General features: G+C 46.3%; 7 non-coding genes and 1 pseudogene across 7 annotated transcripts; all 8 read left to right on the top strand.

Moving 5' to 3' along the window:
- The first annotated feature begins 925 nt into the window (after window positions 1-925).
- Window positions 926-1,116, top strand: LOC130339743 (U2 spliceosomal RNA). The gene has a single exon (XR_008880037.1). It is a non-coding gene; the product is annotated as a U2 spliceosomal RNA (small nuclear RNA).
- A 2,100-nt stretch (window positions 1,117-3,216) lies between these two features.
- Window positions 3,217-3,407, top strand: LOC130339742 (U2 spliceosomal RNA). Its single transcript, XR_008880036.1, has one exon. It is a non-coding gene; the product is annotated as a U2 spliceosomal RNA (small nuclear RNA).
- A 2,106-nt stretch (window positions 3,408-5,513) lies between these two features.
- On the top strand, window positions 5,514-5,704 carry LOC130339741 (U2 spliceosomal RNA). The gene has a single exon (XR_008880035.1). It is a non-coding gene; the product is annotated as a U2 spliceosomal RNA (small nuclear RNA).
- Window positions 5,705-7,798: 2,094 nt separating this feature from the next.
- Window positions 7,799-7,989, top strand: LOC130339740 (U2 spliceosomal RNA). Its single transcript, XR_008880034.1, has one exon. It is a non-coding gene; the product is annotated as a U2 spliceosomal RNA (small nuclear RNA).
- A 2,101-nt stretch (window positions 7,990-10,090) lies between these two features.
- LOC130339738 (U2 spliceosomal RNA) lies at window positions 10,091-10,281 on the top strand. Its single transcript, XR_008880032.1, has one exon. It is a non-coding gene; the product is annotated as a U2 spliceosomal RNA (small nuclear RNA).
- Window positions 10,282-12,372: 2,091 nt separating this feature from the next.
- LOC130339715 (U2 spliceosomal RNA) lies at window positions 12,373-12,532 on the top strand (annotated as a pseudogene).
- Window positions 12,533-13,227: 695 nt separating this feature from the next.
- Window positions 13,228-13,412, top strand: LOC130339710 (U2 spliceosomal RNA). Its single transcript, XR_008880013.1, has one exon. It is a non-coding gene; the product is annotated as a U2 spliceosomal RNA (small nuclear RNA).
- A 2,082-nt stretch (window positions 13,413-15,494) lies between these two features.
- Window positions 15,495-15,685, top strand: LOC130339737 (U2 spliceosomal RNA). The gene has a single exon (XR_008880031.1). It is a non-coding gene; the product is annotated as a U2 spliceosomal RNA (small nuclear RNA).
- Window positions 15,686-17,126: the final 1,441 nt, after the last annotated feature.

The following is a 17,126-nucleotide window of genomic DNA, read 5'->3' as shown; positions in this document are numbered from 1 at the left end:
GGCGGAGAAATATATATATATATATATATATATATATATATATATATATATACGCGCACACACACACATATATATAAACGTATTCTCCGTTGAGATATTGCAGCCGCTGCTGTGTCCAGGCCCAGGAGCTTTAGCACTGTGCTGTGATGTCACTCAATACCACTGACATCACTAGGTGTAAACAACATCTCTCCTTTGCTGTGTATGTGACTATGGAGCTGTTTGGTGATGTCGTCTATTATGGCCTTCATAGAAGCAACAGGAGATTGTTGCATCCATCTAGAACCCTCAGAACTACAGTGCTATGATGTCACTCACTTCCACAGGCCTTGCAGAGTGTAAACAACAACAACCCAGCTTTGTTGTGTATGTAACCATAGGGATTTGTGATGTCACCTAGAACCTTCACAGCAGCGACAGCTTTATGAGGAGCATCAGCACTGCTCTGCCTGAGCAGAACCATCACCGCCATAGGTTGTCAAATAACCCGGGTTTAACCCACACAGGTAAGTCCAATGGGGTGCAGGCATGTCCTCTATGCTTACAGCTTCCCGTGGGTGTTGGTTTGATACCGTTTGGGGACAGCCAAGGAGGCATCTGCAGGCAACAAAGGTAGGTGTGTGCTTGTGTGTGTGTTTCCTATGCAGATCCTAAGCCCAGTGTCACATGCAAGTAGGAGGAGTAAGAAGGGTTCCTGGCAAATCCGGGTTATGGATTGCATTTAAAAAGGCCCCGTGGGAGTGCAATGGGCCCCTGTCTTGCTGCTTAGCAATAATGGTATGGGTTTAGGTTCTGCTGTGTGTACTGGTGGTTGACTGCCCCCCAGCCCAGAGTGTGCATGGAAAATTGTCTGGCAGCCTCCCTGACAGCAAGCAGTGATAGTGCCCATGAAGGGCACCTTGTTGGGCCCGCCCCTTTCACGGTTATCGCTTCTCGGCCTTTTGGCTAAGATCAAGTGTAGTATCTGTTCTTATCAGTTTAATATCTGATACGTCCCCTATCTGGGGACCATATATTAAATGGATTTTTGAGAACGGGGGCCGATTTCGAAGCTTGCTTCCGTCGCCCTATGCATTGACCCGATATGGCAGTATCTTCGGGTACAGTGCACCACCCCCTTACAGGGTTAAAAAGAAAGATTCCTACTTTCATTGCTACCTGCTTGCTGGCTAGCCAGCTAGCCAGCCCTGTGGGCCTTGCTGCTGCTGCAGCCAAAAAACAAAAGGTGGTGCTGCTGCTGCTTCTGCTGCTTCTGCTTCTGCTTGTGTCTGGCCGCTGTTGGAGCGTCCAGGCACAGGACTTCTGCTGCTGCTGACTAAATGGCCTCCTTAATTGGATCATTTGAGTAGCCAGCACACCTGTGCAGGTAGGGCATGACATGATGACATGATAGGCAGCTGCCTTGATAGCGGGTGGGTGCTGAATGTTCCTAATTGACAAAATAAGATTAATGCTTATGAAGAAATATAAAATCTCATCCCTTCCCCAATATCGCGCCACACCCCTACCCCTTAATTCCCTGGTTGAACTTGATGGACATATGTCTTTTTTCGACCGTACTAACTATGTAACTATGTAACATAACATGGGGGGGGGGGGGGGTCTCCTGGCTGTTCACACAGGTGTGTCATTGCTGTACATTGACCATGCATTGCTTCTGTGGTATTGCAAAGGCAAAGACAAATGCTTCCAGCCATCCATTGCACTAATGGATTGGTCATCAGCTGGCTGTCTATGTCCCGCATCAATATAGACCAAAGTACAGAGGGTTAGGCTATGCTATTGTGCACCTACCTGATGCATCAGAAGGTGCGAGGCCCTTGCTAAATTCTGTGCACAGACTTTGAGATCTATACTTTAGACTGTATCTAAACCTGCTCCAACATGGACTGACATTCTGGCCTACTTTCAGCCGATGCGACTTGTCTGTCGCTGAACAGTCCCTTTTTATGTATTCAGCACCTATGTATAATGTTGTAAAAATGCTCTAGAAGCTAAAGTCGCAGAAATGTCACACATATTTGGCCTGCAACTTTCTGTGCGACAAATTCAGACAGGAAAAATCAGTATAAATCCTTAGAAAATTATCCCCCAGTGTCTCCATCTGCTGGCGGTATTGAATAAGCATTGCTGCACTGATGGGGTATGCATTAGACGAAAAAAAAGAAGAAAAAGAAGAATAATACGCCCAGAAAAGAGGCGAAAAGGAGAAAAACGTAAAAAAACGTGAAAAAAAAGTAAGAGGAAGAGAAGGGAAAAAAAGGTGGAAATGGGTTTAAAAGTGATTTCGGCGGAGAAATATATATATATATATATATATATATATATATATATATATATATACGCGCACACACACACATATATATAAACGTATTCTCCGTTGAGATATTGCAGCCGCTGCTGTGTCCAGGCCCAGGAGCTTTAGCACTGTGCTGTGATGTCACTCAATACCACTGACATCACTAGGTGTAAACAACATCTCTCCTTTGCTGTGTATGTGACTATGGAGCTGTTTGGTGATGTCGTCTATTATGGCCTTCATAGAAGCAACAGGAGATTGTTGCATCCATCTAGAACCCTCAGAACTACAGTGCTATGATGTCACTCACTTCCACAGGCCTTGCAGAGTGTAAACAACAACAACCCAGCTTTGTTGTGTATGTAACCATAGTGATTTGTGATGTCACCTAGAACCTTCACAGCAGCGACAGCTTTATGAGGAGCATCAGCACTGCTCTGCCTGAGCAGAACCATCACCGCCATAGGTTGTCAAATAACCCGGGTTTAACCCACACAGGTAAGTCCAATGGGGTGCAGGCATGTCCTCTATGCTTACAGCTTCCCGTGGGTGTTGGTTTGATACCGTTTGGGGACAGCCAAGGAGGCATCTGCAGGCAACAAAGGTAGGTGTGTGCTTGTGTGTGTGTTTCCTATGCAGATCCTAAGCCCAGTGTCACATGCAAGTAGGAGGAGTAAGAAGGGTTCCTGGCAAATCCGGGTTATGGATTGCATTTAAAAAGGCCCCGTGGGAGTGCAATGGGCCCCTGTCTTGCTGCTTAGCAATAATGGTATGGGTTTAGGTTCTGCTGTGTGTACTGGTGGTTGACTGCCCCCCAGCCCAGAGTGTGCATGGAAAATTGTCTGGCAGCCTCCCTGACAGCAAGCAGTGATAGTGCCCATGAAGGGCACCTTGTTGGGCCCGCCCCTTTCACGGTTATCGCTTCTCGGCCTTTTGGCTAAGATCAAGTGTAGTATCTGTTCTTATCAGTTTAATATCTGATACGTCCCCTATCTGGGGACCATATATTAAATGGATTTTTGAGAACGGGGGCCGATTTCGAAGCTTGCTTCCGTCGCCCTATGCATTGACCCGATATGGCAGTATCTTCGGGTACAGTGCACCACCCCCTTACAGGGTTAAAAAGAAAGATTCCTACTTTCATTGCTACCTGCTTGCTGGCTAGCCAGCTAGCCAGCCCTGTGGGCCTTGCTGCTGCTGCAGCCAAAAAACAAAAGGTGGTGCTGCTGCTGCTTCTGCTGCTTCTGCTTCTGCTTGTGTCTGGCCGCTGTTGGAGCGTCCAGGCACAGGACTTCTGCTGCTGCTGACTAAATGGCCTCCTTAATTGGATCATTTGAGTAGCCAGCACACCTGTGCAGGTAGGGCATGACATGATAGGCAGCTGCCTTGATAGCGGGTGGGTGCTGAATGTTCCTAATTGACAAAATAAGATTAATGCTTATGAAGAAATATAAAATCTCATCCCTTCCCCAATATCGCGCCACACCCCTACCCCTTAATTCCCTGGTTGAACTTGATGGACATATGTCTTTTTTCGACCGTACTAACTATGTAACTATGTAACATAACATGGGGGGGGGGGGGGGTCTCCTGGCTGTTCACACAGGTGTGTCATTGCTGTACATTGACCATGCATTGCTTCTGTGGTATTGCAAAGGCAAAGACAAATGCTTCCAGCCATCCATTGCACTAATGGATTGGTCATCAGCTGGCTGTCTATGTCCCGCATCAATATAGACCAAAGTACAGAGGGTTAGGCTATGCTATTGTGCACCTACCTGATGCATCAGAAGGTGCGAGGCCCTTGCTAAATTCTGTGCACAGACTTTGAGATCTATACTTTAGACTGTATCTAAACCTGCTCCAACATGGACTGACATTCTGGCCTACTTTCAGCCGATGCGACTTGTCTGTCGCTGAACAGTCCCTTTTTATGTATTCAGCACCTATGTATAATGTTGTAAAAATGCTCTAGAAGCTAAAGTCGCAGAAATGTCACACATATTTGGCCTGCAACTTTCTGTGCGACAAATTCAGACAGGAAAAATCAGTATAAATCCTTAGAAAATTATCCCCCAGTGTCTCCATCTGCTGGCGGTATTGAATAAGCATTGCTGCACTGATGGGGTATGCATTAGACGAAAAAAAAGAAGAAAAAGAAGAATAATACGCCCAGAAAAGAGGCGAAAAGGAGAAAAACGTAAAAAAACGTGAAAAAAAAGTAAGAGGAAGAGAAGGGAAAAAAAGGTGGAAATGGGTTTAAAAGTGATTTCGGCGGAGAAATATATATATATATATATATATATATATATATATATATATATATATATATATATATATACGCGCACACACACACATATATATAAACGTATTCTCCGTTGAGATATTGCAGCCGCTGCTGTGTCCAGGCCCAGGAGCCTTAGCACTGTGCTGTGATGTCACTCAATACCACTGACATCACTAGGTGTAAACAACATCTCTCCTTTGCTGTGTATGTGACTATGGAGCTGTTTGGTGATGTCGTCTATTATGGCCTTCATAGAAGCAACAGGAGATTGTTGCATCCATCTAGAACCCTCAGAACTACAGTGCTATGATGTCACTCACTTCCACAGGCCTTGCAGAGTGTAAACAACAACAACCCAGCTTTGTTGTGTATGTAACCATAGGGATTTGTGATGTCACCTAGAACCTTCACAGCAGCGACAGCTTTATGAGGAGCATCAGCACTGCTCTGCCTGAGCAGAACCATCACCGCCATAGGTTGTCAAATAACCCGGGTTTAACCCACACAGGTAAGTCCAATGGGGTGCAGGCATGTCCTCTATGCTTACAGCTTCCCGTGGGTGTTGGTTTGATACCGTTTGGGGACAGCCAAGGAGGCATCTGCAGGCAACAAAGGTAGGTGTGTGCTTGTGTGTGTGTTTCCTATGCAGATCCTAAGCCCAGTGTCACATGCAAGTAGGAGGAGTAAGAAGGGTTCCTGGCAAATCCGGGTTATGGATTGCATTTAAAAAGGCCCCGTGGGAGTGCAATGGGCCCCTGTCTTGCTGCTTAGCAATAATGGTATGGGTTTAGGTTCTGCTGTGTGTACTGGTGGTTGACTGCCCCCCAGCCCAGAGTGTGCATGGAAAATTGTCTGGCAGCCTCCCTGACAGCAAGCAGTGATAGTGCCCATGAAGGGCACCTTGTTGGGCCCGCCCCTTTCACGGTTATCGCTTCTCGGCCTTTTGGCTAAGATCAAGTGTAGTATCTGTTCTTATCAGTTTAATATCTGATACGTCCCCTATCTGGGGACCATATATTAAATGGATTTTTGAGAACGGGGGCCGATTTCGAAGCTTGCTTCCGTCGCCCTATGCATTGACCCGATATGGCAGTATCTTCGGGTACAGTGCACCACCCCCTTACAGGGTTAAAAAGAAAGATTCCTACTTTCATTGCTACCTGCTTGCTGGCTAGCCAGCTAGCCAGCCCTGTGGGCCTTGCTGCTGCTGCAGCCAAAAAACAAAAGGTGGTGCTGCTGCTGCTTCTGCTGCTTCTGCTTCTGCTTGTGTCTGGCCGCTGTTGGAGCGTCCAGGCACAGGACTTCTGCTGCTGCTGACTAAATGGCCTCCTTAATTGGATCATTTGAGTAGCCAGCACACCTGTGCAGGTAGGGCATGACATGATAGGCAGCTGCCTTGATAGCGGGTGGGTGCTGAATGTTCCTAATTGACAAAATAAGATTAATGCTTATGAAGAAATATAAAATCTCATCCCTTCCCCAATATCGCGCCACACCCCTACCCCTTAATTCCCTGGTTGAACTTGATGGACATATGTCTTTTTTCGACCGTACTAACTATGTAACTATGTAACATAACATGGGGGGGGGGGTCTCCTGGCTGTTCACACAGGTGTGTCATTGCTGTACATTGACCATGCATTGCTTCTGTGGTATTGCAAAGGCAAAGACAAATGCTTCCAGCCATCCATTGCACTAATGGATTGGTCATCAGCTGGCTGTCTATGTCCCGCATCAATATAGACCAAAGTACAGAGGGTTAGGCTATGCTATTGTGCACCTACCTGATGCATCAGAAGGTGCGAGGCCCTTGCTAAATTCTGTGCACAGACTTTGAGATCTATACTTTAGACTGTATCTAAACCTGCTCCAACATGGACTGACATTCTGGCCTACTTTCAGCCGATGCGACTTGTCTGTCGCTGAACAGTCGCTTTTTATGTATTCAGCACCTATGTATAATGTTGTAAAAATGCTCTAGAAGCTAAAGTCGCAGAAATGTCACACATATTTGGCCTGCAACTTTCTGTGCGACAAATTCAGACAGGAAAAATCAGTATAAATCCTTAGAAAATTATCCCCCAGTGTCTCCATCTGCTGGCGGTATTGAATAAGCATTGCTGCACTGATGGGGTATGCATTAGACGAAAAAAAAGAAGAAAAAGAAGAATAATACGCCCAGAAAAGAGGCGAAAAGGAGAAAAACGTAAAAAAACGTGAAAAAAAAGTAAGAGGAAGAGAAGGGAAAAAAAGGTGGAAATGGGTTTAAAAGTGATTTCGGCGGAGAAATATATATATATATATATATATATATATATATATATATATATATATATATACGCGCACACACACACATATATATAAACGTATTCTCCGTTGAGATATTGCAGCCACTGCTGTGTCCAGGCCCAGGAGCCTTAGCACTGTGCTGTGATGTCACTCAATACCACTGACATCACTAGGTGTAAACAACATCTCTCCTTTGCTGTGTATGTGACTATGGAGCTGTTTGGTGATGTCGTCTATTATGGCCTTCATAGAAGCAACAGGAGATTGTTGCATCCATCTAGAACCCTCAGAACTACAGTGCTATGATGTCACTCACTTCCACAGGCCTTGCAGAGTGTAAACAACAACAACCCAGCTTTGTTGTGTATGTAACCATAGGGATTTGTGATGTCACCTAGAACCTTCACAGCAGCGACAGCTTTATGAGGAGCATCAGCACTGCTCTGCCTGAGCAGAACCATCACCGCCATAGGTTGTCAAATAACCCGGGTTTAACCCACACAGGTAAGTCCAATGGGGTGCAGGCATGTCCTCTATGCTTACAGCTTCCCGTGGGTGTTGGTTTGATACCGTTTGGGGACAGCCAAGGAGGCATCTGCAGGCAACAAACGTAGGTGTGTGCTTGTGTGTGTGTTTCCTATGCAGATCCTAAGCCCAGTGTCACATGCAAGTAGGAGGAGTAAGAAGGGTTCCTGGCAAATCCGGGTTATGGATTGCATTTAAAAAGGCCCCGTGGGAGTGCAATGGGCCCCTGTCTTGCTGCTTAGCAATAATGGTATGGGTTTAGGTTCTGCTGTGTGTACTGGTGGTTGACTGCCCCCCAGCCCAGAGTGTGCATGGAAAATTGTCTGGCAGCCTCCCTGACAGCAAGCAGTGATAGTGCCCATGAAGGGCACCTTGTTGGGCCCGCCCCTTTCACGGTTATCGCTTCTCGGCCTTTTGGCTAAGATCAAGTGTAGTATCTGTTCTTATCAGTTTAATATCTGATACGTCCCCTATCTGGGGACCATATATTAAATGGATTTTTGAGAACGGGGGCCGATTTCGAAGCTTGCTTCCGTCGCCCTATGCATTGACCCGATATGGCAGTATCTTCGGGTACAGTGCACCACCCCCTTACAGGGTTAAAAAGAAAGATTCCTACTTTCATTGCTACCTGCTTGCTGGCTAGCCAGCTAGCCAGCCCTGTGGGCCTTGCTGCTGCTGCAGCCAAAAAACAAAAGGTGGTGCTGCTGCTGCTTCTGCTGCTTCTGCTTCTGCTTGTGTCTGGCCGCTGTTGGAGCGTCCAGGCACAGGACTTCTGCTGCTGCTGACTAAATGGCCTCCTTAATTGGATCATTTGAGTAGCCAGCACACCTGTGCAGGTAGGGCATGACATGATAGGCAGCTGCCTTGATAGCGGGTGGGTGCTGAATGTTCCTAATTGACAAAATAAGATTAATGCTTATGAAGAAATATAAAATCTCATCCCTTCCCCAATATCGCGCCACACCCCTACTCCTTAATTCCCTGGTTGAACTTGATGGACATATGTCTTTTTTCGACCGTACTAACTATGTAACTATGTAACATAACATGGGGGGGGGGGGGGGGGTCTCCTGGCTGTTCACACAGGTGTGTCATTGCTGTACATTGACCATGCATTGCTTCTGTGGTATTGCAAAGGCAAAGACAAATGCTTCCAGCCATCCATTGCACTAATGGATTGCTCATCAGCTGGCTGTCTATGTCCCGCATCAATATAGACCAAAGTACAGAGGGTTAGGCTATGCTATTGTGCACCTACCTGATGCATCAGAAGGTGCGAGGCCCTTGCTAAATTCTGTGCACAGACTTTGAGATCTATACTTTAGACTGTATCTAAACCTGCTCCAACATGGACTGACATTCTGGCCTACTTTCAGCCGATGCGACTTGTCTGTCGCTGAACAGTCGCTTTTTATGTATTCAGCACCTATGTATAATGTTGTAAAAATGCTCTAGAAGCTAAAGTCGCAGAAATGTCACACATATTTGGCCTGCAACTTTCTGTGCGACAAATTCAGACAGGAAAAATCAGTATAAATCCTTAGAAAATTATCCCCCAGTGTCTCCATCTGCTGGCGGTATTGAATAAGCATTGCTGCACTGATGGGGTATGCATTAGACGAAAAAAAAAGAAGAAAAAGAAGAATAATACGCCCAGAAAAGAGGCGAAAAGGAGAAAAACGTAAAAAAACGTGAAAAAAAAGTAAGAGGAAGAGAAGGGAAAAAAAGGTGGAAATGGGTTTAAAAGTGATTTCGGCGGAGAAATATATATATATATATATATATATATATATATATATATATATATATATACGCGCACACACACACACATATATATAAACGTATTCTCCGTTGAGATATTGCAGCCGCTGCTGTGTCCAGGCCCAGGAGCCTTAGCACTGTGCTGTGATGTCACTCAATACCACTGACATCACTAGGTGTAAACAACATCTCTCCTTTGCTGTGTATGTGACTATGGAGCTGTTTGGTGATGTCGTCTATTATGGCCTTCATAGAAGCAACAGGAGATTGTTGCATCCATCTAGAACCCTCAGAACTACAGTGCTATGATGTCACTCACTTCCACAGGCCTTGCAGAGTGTAAACAACAACAACCCAGCTTTGTTGTGTATGTAACCATAGGGATTTGTGATGTCACCTAGAACCTTCACAGCAGCGACAGCTTTATGAGGAGCATCAGCACTGCTCTGCCTGAGCAGAACCATCACCGCCATAGGTTGTCAAATAACCCGGGTTTAACCCACACAGGTAAGTCCAATGGGGTGCAGGCATGTCCTCTATGCTTACAGCTTCCCGTGGGTGTTGGTTTGATACCGTTTGGGGACAGCCAAGGAGGCATCTGCAGGCAACAAAGGTAGGTGTGTGCTTGTGTGTGTGTTTCCTATGCAGATCCTAAGCCCAGTGTCACATGCAAGTAGGAGGAGTAAGAAGGGTTCCTGGCAAATCCGGGTTATGGATTGCATTTAAAAAGGCCCCGTGGGAGTGCAATGGGCCCCTGTCTTGCTGCTTAGCAATAATGGTATGGGTTTAGGTTCTGCTGTGTGTACTGGTGGTTGACTGCCCCCCAGCCCAGAGTGTGCATGGAAAATTGTCTGGCAGCCTCCCTGACAGCAAGCAGTGATAGTGCCCATGAAGGGCACCTTGTTGGGCCCGCCCCTTTCACGGTTATCGCTTCTCGGCCTTTTGGCTAAGATCAAGTGTAGTATCTGTTCTTATCAGTTTAATATCTGATACGTCCCCTATCTGGGGACCATATATTAAATGGATTTTTGAGAACGGGGGCCGATTTCGAAGCTTGCTTCCGTCGCCCTATGCATTGACCCGATATGGCAGTATCTTCGGGTACAGTGCACCACCCCCTTACAGGGTTAAAAAGAAAGATTCCTACTTTCATTGCTACCTGCTTGCTGGCTAGCCAGCTAGCCAGCCCTGTGGGCCTTGCTGCTGCTGCAGCCAAAAAACAAAAGGTGGTGCTGCTGCTGCTTCTGCTGCTTCTGCTTCTGCTTGTGTCTGGCCGCTGTTGGAGCGTCCAGGCACAGGACTTCTGCTGCTGCTGACTAAATGGCCTCCTTAATTGGATCATTTGAGTAGCCAGCACACCTGTGCAGGTAGGGCATGACATGATAGGCAGCTGCCTTGATAGCGGGTGGGTGCTGAATGTTCCTAATTGACAAAATAAGATTAATGCTTATGAAGAAATATAAAATCTCATCCCTTCCCCAATATCGCGCCACACCCCTACCCCTTAATTCCCTGGTTGAACTTGATGGACATATGTCTTTTTTCGACCGTACTAACTATGTAACTATGTAACATAACATGGGGGGGGGGGGGGGGTCTCCTGGCTGTTCACACAGGTGTGTCATTGCTGTACATTGACCATGCATTGCTTCTGTGGTATTGCAAAGGCAAAGACAAATGCTTCCAGCCATCCATTGCACTAATGGATTGCTCATCAGCTGGCTGTCTATGTCCCGCATCAATATAGACCAAAGTACAGAGGGTTAGGCTATGCTATTGTGCACCTACCTGATGCATCAGAAGGTGCGAGGCCCTTGCTAAATTCTGTGCACAGACTTTGAGATCTATACTTTAGACTGTATCTAAACCTGCTCCAACATGGACTGACATTCTGGCCTACTTTCAGCCGATGCGACTTGTCTGTCGCTGAACAGTCGCTTTTTATGTATTCAGCACCTATGTATAATGTTGTAAAAATGCTCTAGAAGCTAAAGTCGCAGAAATGTCACACATATTTGGCCTGCAACTTTCTGTGCGACAAATTCAGACAGGAAAAATCAGTATAAATCCTTAGAAAATTATCCCCCAGTGTCTCCATCTGCTGGCGGTATTGAATAAGCATTGCTGCACTGATGGGGTATGCATTAGACGAAAAAAAAGAAGAAAAAGAAGAATAATACGCCCAGAAAAGAGGCGAAAAGGAGAAAAACGTAAAAAAACGTGAAAAAAAAGTAAGAGGAAGAGAAGGGAAAAAAAGGTGGAAATGGGTTTAAAAGTGATTTCGGCGGAGAAATATATATATATATATATATATATATATATATATATATATATACGCGCACACACACACATATATATAAACGTATTCTCCGTTGAGATATTGCAGCCGCTGCTGTGTCCAGGCCCAGGAGCCTTAGCACTGTGCTGTGATGTCACTCAATACCACTGACATCACTAGGTGTAAACAACATCTCTCCTTTGCTGTGTATGTGACTATGGAGCTGTTTGGTGATGTCGTCTATTATGGCCTTCATAGAAGCAACAGGAGATTGTTGCATCCATCTAGAACCCTCAGAACTACAGTGCTATGATGTCACTCACTTCCACAGGCCTTGCAGAGTGTAAACAACAACAACCCAGCTTTGTTGTGTATGTAACCATAGGGATTTGTGATGTCACCTAGAACCTTCACAGCAGCGACAGCTTTATGAGGAGCATCAGCACTGCTCTGCCTGAGCAGAACCATCACCGCCATAGGTTGTCAAATAACCCGGGTTTAACCCACACAGGTAAGTCCAATGGGGTGCAGGCATGTCCTCTATGCTTACAGCTTCCCGTGGGTGTTGGTTTGATACCGTTTGGGGACAGCCAAGGAGGCATCTGCAGGCAACAAAGGTAGGTGTGTGCTTGTGTGTGTGTTTCCTATGCAGATCCTAAGCCCAGTGTCACATGCAAGTAGGAGGAGTAAGAAGGGTTCCTGGCAAATCCGGGTTATGGATTGCATTTAAAAAGGCCCCGTGGGAGTGCAATGGGCCCCTGTCTTGCTGCTTAGCAATAATGGTATGGGTTTAGGTTCTGCTGTGTGTACTGGTGGTTGACTGCCCCCCAGCCCAGAGTGTGCATGGAAAATTGTCTGGCAGCCTCCCTGACAGCAAGCAGTGATAGTGCCCATGAAGGGCACCTTGTTGGGCCCGCCCCTTTCACGGTTATCGCTTCTCGGCCTTTTGGCTAAGATCAAGTGTAGTATCTGTTCTTATCAGTTTTCATGCTGGTGGGGATGGGTGCTGCATGGAGGATGCAGGTGTACCAGGGCTTTCCGGGGCTGGTTCTGAGGAATCAGCTCGACGGCTGCCCCGATGTGACCTGTTCCCTCCGGGTCTCGCCATGAGGCTGAGAGGGTCTAGAGCCGAGGTACTTTTGTGCCTCGGGGAGTGGTGACCCCGAGGTGCCGAAACTCACTGGGAGAATAGACTCACTGAGTTGAAGCACGGGCACCATAATCTCTTCACCTTGTGGCACTCACCTCTTGATTCCCGGCCTTCTGGCTAGGATCAGAGAAATTTTTATTGATCCGGCCGGATGTCCGGGCAGTATATCTGCACACATTCACTTATTTATTTCTTTTTTGTCTCACTGTGTCACCTTTTGCGTGTTGTGTGTTCACAGGATTGGTCAGGATGCGGTAGCCCTTCTGGGTGTCCCTCCTGGCGGTCTAGGGGAGGTGTGTGTGTGGCCATTAGGTTCCGCACCTCCCTGCAAACACCCCGGGTACTCCTGCTTTGGCAGGGTACCTACCGTAATCGGCTCTGCGGGCAGATACCTTGGCTAACGCCAAGGGGGATGCCGGGAGCATTTGTGGTCCCCTAGTAGCTTCGGCGAAAAGGGACATCGAACCTGGAACCTCGCAGGTACCATTTGGTCCGGAGGCGAAGGGTAAGGTTTGTTGGGGGGCCTCTCTCCTATCGGAGAAGGGCTTGCGATAGACCGCATCCTTTGTGCACGTTTTTTTAGTGTAACACGTTTGCACTTTTTCTTGCACTTTGGGTGAATCGAAAGCACGTTCCTCGGCTTTAGATAAAAAAAAAAAAAAAAAAATCTGTTCTTATCAGTTTAATATCTGATACGTCCCATATCTGGGGACCATATATTAAATGGATTTTTGAGAACGGGGGCCGATTTCGAAGCTTGCTTCCGTCGCCCTATGCATTGACCCGATATGGCAGTATCTTCGGGTACAGTGCACCACCCCCTTACAGGGTTAAAAAGAAAGATTCCTACTTTCATTGCTACCTGCTTGCTGGCTAGCCAGCTAGCCAGCCCTGTGGGCCTTGCTGCTGCTGCAGCCAAAAAACAAAAGGTGGTGCTGCTGCTGCTTCTGCTGCTTCTGCTTCTGCTTGTGTCTGGCCGCTGTTGGAGCGTCCAGGCACAGGACTTCTGCTGCTGCTGACTAAATGGCCTCCTTAATTGGATCATTTGAGTAGCCAGCACACCTGTGCAGGTAGGGCATGACATGATAGGCAGCTGCCTTGATAGCGGGTGGGTGCTGAATGTTCCTAATTGACAAAATAAGATTAATGCTTATGAAGAAATATAAAATCTCATCCCTTCCCCAATATCGCGCCACACCCCTACCCCTTAATTCCCTGGTTGAACTTGATGGACATATGTCTTTTTTCGACCGTACTAACTATGTAACTATGTAACATAACATGGGGGGGGGGGGGGGGTCTCCTGGCTGTTCACACAGGTGTGTCATTGCTGTACATTGACCATGCATTGCTTCTGTGGTATTGCAAAGGCAAAGACAAATGCTTCCAGCCATCCATTGCACTAATGGATTGCTCATCAGCTGGCTGTCTATGTCCCGCATCAATATAGACCAAAGTACAGAGGGTTAGGCTATGCTATTGTGCACCTACCTGATGCATCAGAAGGTGCGAGGCCCTTGCTAAATTCTGTGCACAGACTTTGAGATCTATACTTTAGACTGTATCTAAACCTGCTCCAACATGGACTGACATTCTGGCCTACTTTCAGCCGATGCGACTTGTCTGTCGCTGAACAGTCGCTTTTTATGTATTCAGCACCTATGTATAATGTTGTAAAAATGCTCTAGAAGCTAAAGTCGCAGAAATGTCACACATATTTGGCCTGCAACTTTCTGTGCGACAAATTCAGACAGGAAAAATCAGTATAAATCCTTAGAAAATTATCCCCCAGTGTCTCCATCTGCTGGCGGTATTGAATAAGCATTGCTGCACTGATGGGGTATGCATTAGACGAAAAAAAAGAAGAAAAAGAAGAATAATACGCCCAGAAAAGAGGCGAAAAGGAGAAAAACGTAAAAAAAACGTGAAAAAAAAGTAAGAGGAAGAGAAGGGAAAAAAAGGTGGAAATGGGTTTAAAAGTGATTTCGGCGGAGAAATATATATATATATATATATATATATATATATACGCGCACACACACACATATATATAAACGTATTCTCCGTTGAGATATTGCAGCCGCTGCTGTGTCCAGGCCCAGGAGCCTTAGCACTGTGCTGTGATGTCACTCAATACCACTGACATCACTAGGTGTAAACAACATCTCTCCTTTGCTGTGTATGTGACTATGGAGCTGTTTGGTGATGTCGTCTATTATGGCCTTCATAGAAGCAACAGGAGATTGTTGCATCCATCTAGAACCCTCAGAACTACAGTGCTATGATGTCACTCACTTCCACAGGCCTTGCAGAGTGTAAACAACAACAACCCAGCTTTGTTGTGTATGTAACCATAGGGATTTGTGATGTCACCTAGAACCTTCACAGCAGCGACAGCTTTATGAGGAGCATCAGCACTGCTCTGCCTGAGCAGAACCATCACCGCCATAGGTTGTCAAATAACCCGGGTTTAACCCACACAGGTAAGTCCAATGGGGTGCAGGCATGTCCTCTATGCTTACAGCTTCCCGTGGGTGTTGGTTTGATACCGTTTGGGGACAGCCAAGGAGGCATCTGCAGGCAACAAAGGTAGGTGTGTGCTTGTGTGTGTGTTTCCTATGCAGATCCTAAGCCCAGTGTCACATGCAAGTAGGAGGAGTAAGAAGGGTTCCTGGCAAATCCGGGTTATGGATTGCATTTAAAAAGGCCCCGTGGGAGTGCAATGGGCCCCTGTCTTGCTGCTTAGCAATAATGGTATGGGTTTAGGTTCTGCTGTGTGTACTGGTGGTTGACTGCCCCCCAGCCCAGAGTGTGCATGGAAAATTGTCTGGCAGCCTCCCTGACAGCAAGCAGTGATAGTGCCCATGAAGGGCACCTTGTTGGGCCCGCCCCTTTCACGGTTATCGCTTCTCGGCCTTTTGGCTAAGATCAAGTGTAGTATCTGTTCTTATCAGTTTAATATCTGATACGTCCCCTATCTGGGGACCATATATTAAATGGATTTTTGAGAACGGGGGCCGATTTCGAAGCTTGCTTCCGTCGCCCTATGCATTGACCCGATATGGCAGTATCTTCGGGTACAGTGCACCACCCCCTTACAGGGTTAAAAAGAAAGATTCCTACTTTCATTGCTACCTGCTTGCTGGCTAGCCAGCTAGCCAGCCCTGTGGGCCTTGCTGCTGCTGCAGCCAAAAAACAAAAGGTGGTGCTGCTGCTGCTTCTGCTGCTTCTGCTTCTGCTTGTGTCTGGCCGCTGTTGGAGCGTCCAGGCACAGGACTTCTGCTGCTGCTGACTAAATGGCCTCCTTAATTGGATCATTTGAGTAGCCAGCACACCTGTGCAGGTAGGGCATGACATGATAGGCAGCTGCCTTGATAGCGGGTGGGTGCTGAATGTTCCTAATTGACAAAATAAGATTAATGCTTATGAAGAAATATAAAATCTCATCCCTTCCCCAATATCGCGCCACACCCCTACCCCTTTATTCCCTGGTTGAACTTGATGGACATATGTCTTTTTTCGACCGTACTAACTATGTAACTATGTAACATAACATGGGGGGGGGGGTCTCCTGGCTGTTCACACAGGTGTGTCATTGCTGTACATTGACCATGCATTGCTTCTGTGGTATTGCAAAGGCAAAGACAAATGCTTCCAGCCATCCATTGCACTAATGGATTGGTCATCAGCTGGCTGTCTATGTCCCGCATCAATATAGACCAAAGTACAGAGGGTTAGGCTATGCTATTGTGCACCTACCTGATGCATCAGAAGGTGCGAGGCCCTTGCTAAATTCTGTGCACAGACTTTGAGATCTATACTTTAGACTGTATCTAAACCTGCTCCAACATGGACTGACATTCTGGCCTACTTTCAGCCGATGCGACTTGTCTGTCGCTGAACAGTCGCTTTTTATGTATTCAGCACCTATGTATAATGTTGTAAAAATGCTCTAGAAGCTAAAGTCGCAGAAATGTCACACATATTTGGCCTGCAACTTTCTGTGCGACAAATTCAGACAGGAAAAATCAGTATAAATCCTTAGAAAATTATCCCCCAGTGTCTCCATCTGCTGGCGGTATTGAATAAGCATTGCTGCACTGATGGGGTATGCATTAGACGGAAAAAAAAGAAGAAAAAGAAGAATAATACGCCCAGAAAAGAGGCGAAAAGGAGAAAAACGTAAAAAAACGTGAAAAAAAGTAAGAGGAAGAGAAGGGAAAAAAAGGTGGAAATGGGTTTAAAAGTGATTTCGGCGGAGAAATATATATATATATATATATATATATATATATATATATATATATATACGCGCACACACACACATATATAAACGTATTCTCCGTTGAGATATTGCAGCCGCTGCTGTGTCCAGGCCCAGGAGCCTTAGCACTGTGCTGTGATGTCACTCAATACCACTGACATCACTAGGTGTAAACAACATCTCTCCTTTGCTGTGTATGTGACTATGGAGCTGTTTGGTGATGTCGTCTATTATGGCCTTCATAGAAGCAACAGGAGATTGTTGCATCCA

Source organism: Hyla sarda, unplaced genomic scaffold (genome assembly GCF_029499605.1).
Source record: "Hyla sarda isolate aHylSar1 unplaced genomic scaffold, aHylSar1.hap1 scaffold_551, whole genome shotgun sequence".
Classification (NCBI taxonomy): Eukaryota; Metazoa; Chordata; class Amphibia; order Anura; family Hylidae; genus Hyla; species Hyla sarda.
The sequence above is the reverse complement of the archived record's forward strand: the minus strand, read 5'-3'. Positions and strand labels throughout refer to the sequence as shown.